General features: G+C 47.6%; 1 protein-coding gene across 1 annotated transcript in view; it reads left to right on the forward strand.

Moving 5' to 3' along the window:
- Nucleotides 1-306: 306 nt before the first annotated feature.
- The window catches only part of LOC134303053 (nucleus accumbens-associated protein 2), a 32,409-nt gene continuing 21,276 nt past the window's right edge, over nt 307-11,439 (forward strand). The window contains exon 1 of the mRNA XM_062988309.1: nt 307-613. The gene's annotated coding sequence lies outside the window, so the exon portion shown is untranslated. The remainder of the gene's footprint in view (nt 614-11,439) is intronic.

Here is an 11,439-nt window from a genome sequence, read left to right on the forward strand (position 1 = left end):
CAAACTTTTGATTCGATTGGGCATGATAGGACTGGTGTGTGAAGCGAGGGAGGAACTTTTGGAGGGATCTGGCAGGGTGATCTATAGATTTAAGGAGCAGGAAAGCCTTGACGTGCACCGTTTGAAAAGATGAAAGAGCCGCCGCGTCGGGCGCGACTTTGAAGTGTACAAAAACTTTTATTTGATGGGTGAGCTGTGCCTTTAAAACACGAAACACACTCCCTACAGGACCGGATCATGATGTCATATGCTCTCCATGTGAGGAGCACCGATTCACTTCCTGCAGAGAGAGAGAGAGGAGAGAGAAATACCCAGAGAGAGAGAGAGGAGGTGAGAAGGGAGGACCGGAGGGAGAAGTGAACGGAGGAATAGGTGAAACTTGGATGGCTGTGCGCGCTCATGAGACGTTCGTGCACGCCGAGCTACTTGGACCGCGCTGAATGATCTAGACGTGCACGAGCGTGCGCGCCCACACGCACCGTCCTAGGGCCCGTTCACGTTAGTTGTACCGGGCCGGAGCGGAAAAGTCGCACCCGCGCGGTTCCAGCGTGCCTGTCCGGTGCAGGATGGGGGGCATGGTTCGTTCCCTTCTTCACTGATCTGTTTGTTTTGGGTGAGTATTAACCCACTTTCGCTTTCTGAACGACCCGTGTGCATCTTTTAGTCGGGTTGGTTAGGATCAGTCTTAAATCGGTGTCCCAAAAATTATGAAATAAATAAATAAAGCGCAGGAATGTGGACTTCATGCGGGCTGATTAGGATGCAACGGAACATCGTGGAGACTTTGTGATTTAGCCACTCTAAATAAAACCCTAAATCAGAGAAGTGTGTTGTAGAGAGTAAAACTCAGCACCGCATCAAGTTTCAAAAGTATTTGTCACCCCCCTTTTGTTTACTTTTACCGAGGTGAGTTCAGGTGAACTTGTGAGTTCACCTTGTGCTGCGTTACTCCATGATTCCAGTTTTGCAGCTGCTATAACGTGGCTGATTGTGTCCACAGTCAGACAAGCTTCACATTTCTGCTTTTGTGTGTGTGATCCAGCTTTAATGAACGTGTTTTGAAGCACACGTCAGTCTGAAGCTCGCTGGAAGAGGAGTGTGTTTGTGTGGCTCCTCATTCTTTCTTGGTTTTCTCTCCGACCTTGGAACAGACAACTGTTCCATGTAGCTTACAAGGTGTGAAGCCAGACTAGCGTTGTCTACATGCGGACGTGATGCTGTTGTGTTACATGGGGGAACTTTCTACACCTCATGATGAGTGAATTGCTGTATGGATAGTGTTTAATGTTTAACCCAGCACATCACATCTAAATAATTAAAGGATTTGACATGTATAATTGTGTCGGACTGCTATATTCATGCCCAACCTCAAACGTGGAGCATAAATACGAGGGATCCCACACTTTTATATTTTGGTTATAAGCGGTGAGGGTGGAGGAGTAGTAATCGCTCGTGTCTGAGAGAAAAGCACTATGAGAGACGCTTATAGTCCAGATTTAGCTCCATCTGATTTCCACCTTTTTGGACGCCCAAAGAAGCTTTAAGGGGAAGAAGATTTTCATGTGATGATGATGTGAAAGCAGCGGCGCATCATTTTTTGCTGACGGCTTTAAAAAGCTGGTATGACGCCGGAAAAATGCATCGGAAGGCGACGATGTAGAAAAGTGATGGAGCTTGTTTTTAAATTCTTAATAAATTGAGTTAAAAAAGTGCTGAAATTTTTTGGAGAACCCTTGTATAAATTTAAGTAGCTCCCTTACATTAGAAGTCAACTGTGGCGCGATTACATTTCAGTAAAATTGAATAGCATCTAATAAAGGAAAGCTTTTGTTAATACATGTAGTTTAAATAAAACATTTAAAAACAAACAATAAAGAATTTTTACAGGCTGATAGGTGATAGGTGAGATAAAAACATATTCTGATATACAGTTAGCAGCTTTTATAGCAGCAGAGGTATAAAAGAGTAAGGTGCAAAAATGTAATATTGTGCAAATTGCAGTTGTGCAAAGATGCAAGTAATACAGTCACTGGGTAGTTGTATGTGTTGAAGTTGAAGTCAGAGTCCAGGGAACAAGTGATGGTTGTGTGTGTGTGTGTGTGTGTGTGTGTGAGTGATTATGTGTCACAGTGTAGCAGTGTAGGTATGTGTGCAGTTGAGTATGTATGTGAGTGTGTGTGTGTTAGTTTGTGTGTGTGCGTACGTGTGTGTGAGCATCTGTACATATGTGTGTGTGTGTGTATGAGTAAGCATGACTGTGTGTCAGAATCTGTACGTGTTCCTTACAAGTGTAAACTTTTGACCTCTGTAAGTCATATTATTATTATCATTATTATTATTAATTATGACCAATAATTCTGATCATGGTTTAAATATAATATAAAATTCTCTCTCTTTGTCATTTTAGTTGATTATTAAGTTGTAGATTTGATGTTGAATGGATAGAATGACCATTTTTACCATCAAAGTCCACTGGTGTTATAAGGAGCGGTAATGGGTTTGATATGGTTTAAAAATATCATTTAAATTCATTTCCAGAAGCTGATTCTGGAGCGCTCTCTCTTTCTTACCAAACTAAGACTCTCCGTGCGTATGTGCCACTGCTTTATCCTGGTCAGGGTCTGGTTCCAGTGGGAACCACAGGGCACAAGGCAAGATGACCCTGGACAGGGTGCCAATCCATCGCAGGGCCTCGTCCACCCTCTTTCAGACGTAGCTAATCACGTCTGTGTAGACGCCCGGCCGGTCAATAGCACAGCTCAGGTTTGAACCCACTGCGGTACCTGAATGCCTTATTTAAATTGTTAGCAACATAACTATTGTACATTAAAATGAGGACTGATGAAACCGGTCAGTGTCAGTATGAAGCTGGTCAGTGTCAGTATGAAGCCGGTCAGTGTCGGTATGAAGCTGGTCAGTGTCGGTATGAAGCCGGTCAGTGTGTGTCAGTATGAAGCTGGTCAGTGTCGGTATGAAGCCGGTCAGTGTGTGTCAGTATGAAGCCGGTCAGTGTCGGTATGAAGCTGGTCAGTGTCGGTATGAAGCTGGTCAGTGTCGGTATGAAGCCGGTCAGTGTGTGTCAGTATGAAGCTGGTCAGTGTGTGTCAGTATGAAGCTGGTCAGTGTCGGTATGAAGCCGGTCAGTGTGTGTCAGTATGAAGCTGGTCAGTGTCGGTATGAAGCTGGTCAGTGTCGGTATGAAGCAGGTCAGTGTGTGTCAGTATGAAGCTGGTCAGTGTCGGTATGAAGCTGGTCAGTGTCGGTATGAAGCCGGTCAGTGTGTGTCAGTATGAAGCTGGTCAGTGTCGGTATAAAGCTGGTCAGTGTCAGTATGAAGCCGGTCAGTGTCGGTATGAAGCTGGTCAGTGTCGGTATGAAGCCGGTCAGTGTGTGTCAGTATGAAGCTGGTCAGTGTCGGTATGAAGCTGGTCAGTGTCGGTATGAAGCTGGTCAGTGTCGGTATGAAGCCGGTCAGTGTCGGTATGAAGCTGGTCAGTGTCGGTATGAAGCTGGTCAGTGTCGGTATGAAGCCAGTCACTGTGTGTCAGTATGAAGCTGGTCAGTGTCGGTATGAAGCCGGTCACTGTGTGTCAGTATGAAGCTGGTCAGTGTCGGTATGAAGCTGGTCAGTGTCGGTATGAAGCTGGTCAGTGTCGGTATGAAGCCGGTCACTGTGTGTCAGTATGAAGCTGGTCAGTGTCGGTATGAAGCCGGTCAGTGTGTGTCAGTATGAAGCTGGTCAGTGTCGGTATGAAGCCGGTCAGTGTGTGTCAGTATGAAGCTGGTCAGTGTCGGTATAAAGCTGGTCAGTGTCAGTATGAAGCCGGTCAGTGTCGGTATGAAGCTGGTCAGTGTGTCGGTATGAAGCTGGTCAGTGTCGGTATGAAGCTGGTCAGTGTCGGTATGAAGCTGGTCAGTGTCGGTATGAAGCTGGTCAGTGTGTCGGTATGAAGCTGGTCAGTGTCGGTATGAAGCAGGTCAGTGTCGGTATGAAGCCGGTCAGTGTGTGTCAGTATGAAGCTGGTCAGTGTCGGTATGAAGCCGGTCAGTGTGTGTCAGTATGAAGCTGGTCAGTGTCGGTATGAAGCTGGTCAGTGTCGGTATGAAGCTGGTCAGTGTCGGTATGAAGCCGGTCAGTGTCGGTATGAAGCTGGTCAGTGTCGGTATGAAGCCGGTCAGTGTGTGTCAGTATGAAGCTGGTCAGTGTCGGTATGAAGCTGGTCAGTGTCGGTATGAAGCTGGTCAGTGTCGGTATGAAGCCGGTCAGTGTCGGTATGAAGCTGGTCAGTGTCGGTATGAAGCTGGTCAGTGTCGGTATGAAGCCAGTCACTGTGTGTCAGTATGAAGCTGGTCAGTGTCGGTATGAAGCCGGTCACTGTGTGTCAGTATGAAGCTGGTCAGTGTCGGTATGAAGCTGGTCAGTGTCGGTATGAAGCTGGTCAGTGTCGGTATGAAGCCGGTCACTGTGTGTCAGTATGAAGCTGGTCAGTGTCGGTATGAAGCCGGTCAGTGTGTGTCAGTATGAAGCTGGTCAGTGTCGGTATGAAGCCGGTCAGTGTGTGTCAGTATGAAGCTGGTCAGTGTCGGTATAAAGCTGGTCAGTGTCAGTATGAAGCCGGTCAGTGTCGGTATGAAGCTGGTCAGTGTGTCGGTATGAAGCTGGTCAGTGTCGGTATGAAGCTGGTCAGTGTCGGTATGAAGCTGGTCAGTGTCGGTATGAAGCTGGTCAGTGTGTCAGTATGAAGCTGGTCAGTGTGTCGGTATGAAGCTGGTCAGTGTCGGTATGAAGCAGGTCAGTGTCGGTATGAAGCCGGTCAGTGTGTGTCAGTATGAAGCTGGTCAGTGTCGGTATGAAGCTGGTCAGTGTCGGTATGAAGCTGGTCAGTGTCGGTATGAAGCCGGTCAGTGTGTGTCAGTATGAAGCTGGTCAGTGTCGGTATGAAGCTGGTCAGTGTCGGTATGAAGCTGGTCAGTGTCGGTATGAAGCCGGTCAGTGTCGGTATGAAGCTGGTCAGTGTCGGTATGAAGCTGGTCAGTGTCGGGATGAAGCCAGTCACTGTGTGTCAGTATGAAGCTGGTCAGTGTCGGTATGAAGCCGGTCACTGTGTGTCAGTATGAAGCTGGTCAGTGTCGGTATGAAGCTGGTCAGTGTCGGTATGAAGCTGGTCAGTGTCGGTATGAAGCCGGTCACTGTGTGTCAGTATGAAGCTGGTCAGTGTCGGTATGAAGCCGGTCAGTGTGTGTCAGTATGAAGCTGGTCAGTGTCGGTATGAAGCCGGTCAGTGTGTGTCAGTATGAAGCTGGTCAGTGTCGGTATAAAGCTGGTCAGTGTCAGTATGAAGCCGGTCAGTGTCGGTATGAAGCTGGTCAGTGTCGGTATGAAGCTGGTCAGTGTGTCGGTATGAAGCTGGTCAGTGTCGGTATGAAGCTGGTCAGTGTCGGTATGAAGCTGGTCAGTGTCGGTATGAAGCTGGTCAGTGTGTCAGTATGAAGCTGGTCAGTGTGTCGGTATGAAGCTGGTCAGTGTCGGTATGAAGCAGGTCAGTGTATACTTAAATATATTGACTATATAAGGGCAAATAATAATAATATTATTATTATATGGCAGCATGACACATTTGAATTATATAGGTGTTATTGTTTCTTAAGGTCAAGTGCAGGATGAAGTGGGGGAGAAGGATCCATGATGGTATTTCTACTCACGTTACTGTTCTACGTTAGTGCCACCGTCACCGCGTTTCACAGATTTCTAATTAAATAAAGACGCCTTTTGATGGGACACTTTAGGCTTATCACTATCATTATGATTATGATTTGTTTATTGATATTTTTTTATATATCCGCCTCTCTCTCTCTCTCTCTCTCTCTCTCTGTAAATAAAAGGCATGTTAGGGTGAATAATGTGGAAAAAGAACATTTAGATGACAGGAGTGTGTGTGTGTGTGTGTGTGTGTGTGTGTGTGTGTGTGTGTGTGGGAGAACACTTGTGTGTTGCTGTCTGGGTTCCAGGACATGTGACCGTGCACAAAGCTGCTTTCCTATACAAGCTCACATGTGATCTTCATGGCATTTCCTGTGGTCCTTCCTCATGTTTCTGCCATTACTGACCTCAGCGTGTTACAGAACTGGTCTGTGGGTTTGGATTTTATTTATTTCTGGGGGTTTTAGGGGCTCCTGGAACTGACACGTTTAGTGACGAGTGATCTGTGGAGTCCTGGTTTCACTCAGACTCGACTCTGACTCCTCTGTAAATAAACTGTAGAAAAGATCTACCTGCATGTGATAATATTGCAGGCTTGTTTGATTGTGTGGGGGGTGGGACGTATGTCGAAAATATATCACAATCATTTTTTTAGAGGGGTACGACAGTGCGGAAGGTGGCTTGGCAGCAGTGTGAGTGATTTCTTTTTGTGTCCCAGATCCGTAAGTCTTTATTACTGAGCGACTGTAAACCAGGCGGCTAAATATTTATTGAATAATTAATAGTCGGTGTGAAATCCTGGCCGGGGCTCCGCTGTAGCGCCGCGTGTTTTAATCCGAGACGGTTTCTCCGGCCGGGTCTTTGGCTCGCGCTGGCGGTGGGTAGCACAGCTGAGATTCGAACCCACAGACCCACAAAACACCACAGACATGGTGCCAATCCATCACACGCTCAACCAGAATATAATGCTGACTGAGTATAATGAAAGCATTTAAGGCTTGAGGGGCCTTAATCAGGGGCCCAACACTGGCAACTCTGCAGGTGTGGGCTTGAACTGCTGACCTGATTATTAATCCACATTGACCACTGAGCTACCACCGCCGTCACGTAGAACGGATGTTTAAAGCAACCAATACACCTTCTGCATGGTTCTTTGGTTGACTTGAGGAAACCGGAGCTGTTAAACAAGCCCCTCATCCTCTCTTTTATCCTGGTCAGGGTCCGGGTGTGTACAGGGGCCTCCTAGAATCAGGAACTTACTTCATACAGGACGCCAAATCATTTCAGGCCAACAGCCAATTATACAATCATACAGTCACTGAAATACTTACATCTGAGGAGGGTGTGGAGGAGCCAATCCATCTTCTGCATGCCCAAGGTGCCCAGAACCCACCAGCACCCACCAACCTGGTTCTAATTGTTCCGCATTTTTGGGAGACATCTGTACCATCAAAAGTGTTTTCCTTCTGGCAGAAAATCCCAAGCAGAAAGTGTATCGTGTCCTAATGTATCGCGATATTAATATCGTATCGCCACGCCGCTTCACCCCCCGGGTTTTAAATGCCACGTTACGTAGAATAAACATTAATCGCCCGCGTCTGTGTCTGGTTTCTGAGAACTGAAGCGGAATCTTGGCAGCCGCTGGTTTTCGTGTGTTCTCACACAACATACAAGGCCGCGTTCCTGTTTCTCAACCCGCGACCCGCTCTGACTTGGCAGGCGTCCACGCTGGAGATGACGCGCCCCAGCTGGATGTTTGCATCGTGTCCCGGTTTGCCCTTCGTACAGCGCAAAGCAGGCAGGCATTCCACATGTGAGTGTGTGTGTGTGTGTGTGTGTGTGTGTGTGGTGCTAAACAGAGAGAGGTGCTAAAGTTTACACTGCTCCCACATCATAAAACAATTGACAAATTTAGTCGTCTTCGGTTCCCCTGGTTGTGTCTCTCCTCCAGTGCTGCACAGCCTCACCCTGACCAAGAAGGGTCGTAAAGAACACGCGCCCCCTCTGACACGTGTGCACTTGCCACTTGCACTTTTTACCTGTAAGACGCGGCTTCACACAGGGATCCGTATAGCGTACAGAGAGTCAGACCAATTGAAGCAGCAATGATGAACCTTTTACAGCCAGCCCACCAGACAGACGTTAGTCAGTCGTGTCAGCACACACACGCCCGGATGGCTGGTAGCGGAGCTGAGACTCGAACTCATGAGCTCAAGAGCTAGCATTAGTGTTTTTTTACACTCAGGTGGCGCAGCGATAAAAACTCACACTGGAACCAGAGCTGGGATCTCGAATACATGCTCTGCCTGCCGGCTAAGGCTGAGCAGCCACATGAACAACGATTGGCCTGTTGTTCAGATATGGGCGAGACTAAGCCGGATGGGGTCTCTCTCCCATGACTGGTGCTGGCTGATTGATGGTGCCTGCACAGAGATGAGAAAAAAGTGCTCTCAGGGTGTGTCTCCGTACACAACGCTGAGCTGCACTGCACTCGTCACAGTGTAGGTGATAAGATGCATACGGCATGCTGCCCACGTGTCGGAGGGGGCGTGGGTTAGCTTCGTTCTTCTCAATCAGAGCGGGGATCAGCATTGGTGGAGAGGAAGCGTGACGCAATCGGGCAATTGGACGCGGGGAGAAAATGCATAAAGAAAATATAAAAAGGAAAATAAATGAATTGAGATTGGTGCTGGGTCCTGTCCTGATGTTCTGACTCATTTCTTCATCTTCGTGGTTCTGTTTTTGTCGTTAGCTCGATCGATGAGTGAGCGGCCGATGCGCGAGCGCGCGTCGTGTCTAAATGCGCCCTGAACACGTCCGGCACCACCGTCCGACCTGCCGAGCGAACAAACGGCTTATTGTGAAGTTCTCTCCTCGTTTGATACGTCGGCGTTATCGGGCGCCGCTCTCGGCCCCGTCACATGGATTTCGTTAGAGAGCTCGTGTCTAAATACGCCGGGCCGGGCTGTTATGACATGTTTATGACACTTTATAACAAGTGTGGCGGGAACATGGCAAACACACGGCGCTCGCAGGCGCCTCGCGTGACCAGAACTTTCTCTTTTTTTCCAGGTTGTTTATTCGACAGCAGCCAAACTCGCGCTCGTGTTCTCTACTGAGAGTTTATGTAGAACTCAGCTGTTTTTTCTTCTCTTAATGGGCCAAAGACGTGACCGTAATGCTTCACAATACAGAACACACACACACACACACACACACACACACACACTCACACACACATCATCCTTGCTGAAAGTGTAAGAATAATATTATATAATATTTTACACAAGAGGTAAAATCATTGAGAGCCGCTGTAGTCGTGGACGTCCTGCTATCCACCGGTGCAGTGTTTCCTGGGACGCTGGCTACCACACACCCCCCAAAACATGATTGGCTGATGTCTTGCCTTTGGTAGGTGAACTTCTCAGTGCGCTCTTAGTGCAGGTTCCAAGCCCCGATAGAAATATGAGGGTTGCGTCAGATACAAATACATCAAATACATCTTCCTTCTAGGGCATTGGTAGATCAGCTCAGATCAGTTAAGGTACTGGACTAATGATTGGAAGGTTGCCGGTTCAAGCCCCACCACTGCCAAGCTGCTACTGTTGGTCCCCTGAGCAATGCTCTTAACCTTAACTTGTCATCATTGTAACTCGCTTTGGATCAGAGTATCCACTGGCTACCACGCAACCCCAAACCATAAAACATCCACCCCATAGGTTCCTTTTTGTACCAAATGCTTTTCTTGTTCCCACAAACATTCCTTTTGTGTTTTCAGCTGAATATTTATTATATTTATAATATTACCGGGTGACCGCGAGCGCGTGTCCTGGCTGTAGATTTACCTAAATAGGAATCGTTTCCCTTCGGTTGGTGCGGCTCCGTGGCTAAACGTGTATAAAGACGCAGTTCTTGATATTTAATATTTGGCTTGTGTTGTTTACAGCGCTGAGGATCTGCCTGGCATGTATTAATAGCAACATCACGCCTGGCACTATGTAAACTATGTTATACGATACCGTACTGGCACGTAATCCTGGAGAGATGGATCATGTACTGTACATCATCCGGCTATAACCGACGTGTGCTGAGATGGCCATACGGTTGGCATTAACGCTTTTCACATGAACGCACACCGTTTTCCATCCAAAACCAGAAAAACATTAGTACCACCCGCCTAATACGCTGGCATGGACTCCACTAGACATCTGATGGAGTCTTGTGGACATCACCAGCAGGTCTTTCAACTCCTAACCCGATCTTGGAAAACGAAAGATCATCAGACTGCTTGATGATTGCTCCGATGTCCAGTTATGATGCCTGCGTGCCCACTGTAGGTGCTTTCACTGGTGGACAGGACTTAGCATGGGCACTTTGACTGGCACAGAAGGGTTTGACACATTTACCTCACCACCAGTAGATCTTCCGCTGGTCCGTACCAGTCACCACAACCTTCACGTCCGCTGGCATCAGTGAGTCTTGGCCGCCCAACAACCTGTTGACGGTTCATGACCTGAACCTCCTCGGACCACCGTCTGTGGGTACTCAGCATGGCTGCCCATGACACCCCTCCTGTTTTGGAGATATTTCAACCCAGTCGTCTGGTTATAAGGGTTCGACTGAGCCTGACTGAGCTGTTGTTGCTTCTTGACACTTGGGTGTGAGCCGTGGTGCCGGCAGTGTGTGTGTGTAATATCGTGATGTATTGTAGAGACGATGATCGGTGCAGACCTGCAGTGTGTGTGTGTGTGTGTGTGTGTGTGTGTGTGTGTGTGTGTGTAATATCGTGATGTATTGTAGAGACGATGATCAGTGCAGACCTGCAGTGTGTGTGTGTGTGTGTGTGTGTGTGTGTGTGTGTGTGTGTAATATCGTGATGTATTGTAGAGACGATGATCAGTGCAGACCTACAGTGTGTGTGTGTGTGTGTGTGTGTGTAATATCGTGATGTATTGTAGGGACGATGATCGGTGCAGACCTGCAGTGTGTGTGTGTGTGTGTGTGTGTGTAATATCGTGATGTATTGTAGAGACGATGATCGGTGCAGACCTACAGTGTGTGTGTGTGTGTGTGTGTGTGTGTGTGTGTGTGTAATATCGTGATGTATTGTAGAGACGATGATCGGTGCAGACCTACAGTGTGTGTGTGTGTGTGTGTAATATCGTGATGTATTGTAGAGACGATGATCGGTGCAGACCTGCAGTGTGTGTGTGTGTGTGTGTGTGTGTGTGTATGTGTGTGTGTGTAATATCGTGATGTATTGTAGAGACGATGATCAGTGCAGACCTACAGTGTGTGTGTGTGTGTGTGTGTGTGTGTAATATCGTGATGTATTGTAGGGACGATGATCGGTGCAGACCTGCAGTGTGTGTGTGTGTGTGTGTGTGTGTGTGTAATATCGTGATGTATTGTAGAGACGATGATCGGTGCAGACCTACAGTGTGTGTGTGTGTGTGTGTGTGTGTGTAATATCGTGATGTATTGTAGAGACGATGATCGGTGCAGACCTACAGTGTGTGTGTGTGTGTGTGTGTGTGTGTAATATCGTGATGTATTGTAGAGACGATGATCGGTGCAGACCTGCAGTGTGTGTGTGTGTGTGTGTGTGTGTGTGTGTGTGTGTGTGTGTGTAATATCGTGATGTATTGTAGAGACGATGATCAGTGCAGACCTACAGTGTGTGTGTGTGTGTGTGTGTGTGTAATATCGTGATGTATTGTAGGGACGATGATCGGTGC

Source organism: Trichomycterus rosablanca, chromosome 26 (assembly GCF_030014385.1).
Source record: "Trichomycterus rosablanca isolate fTriRos1 chromosome 26, fTriRos1.hap1, whole genome shotgun sequence".
Lineage (NCBI taxonomy): Eukaryota > Metazoa > Chordata > Actinopteri > Siluriformes > Trichomycteridae > Trichomycterus > Trichomycterus rosablanca.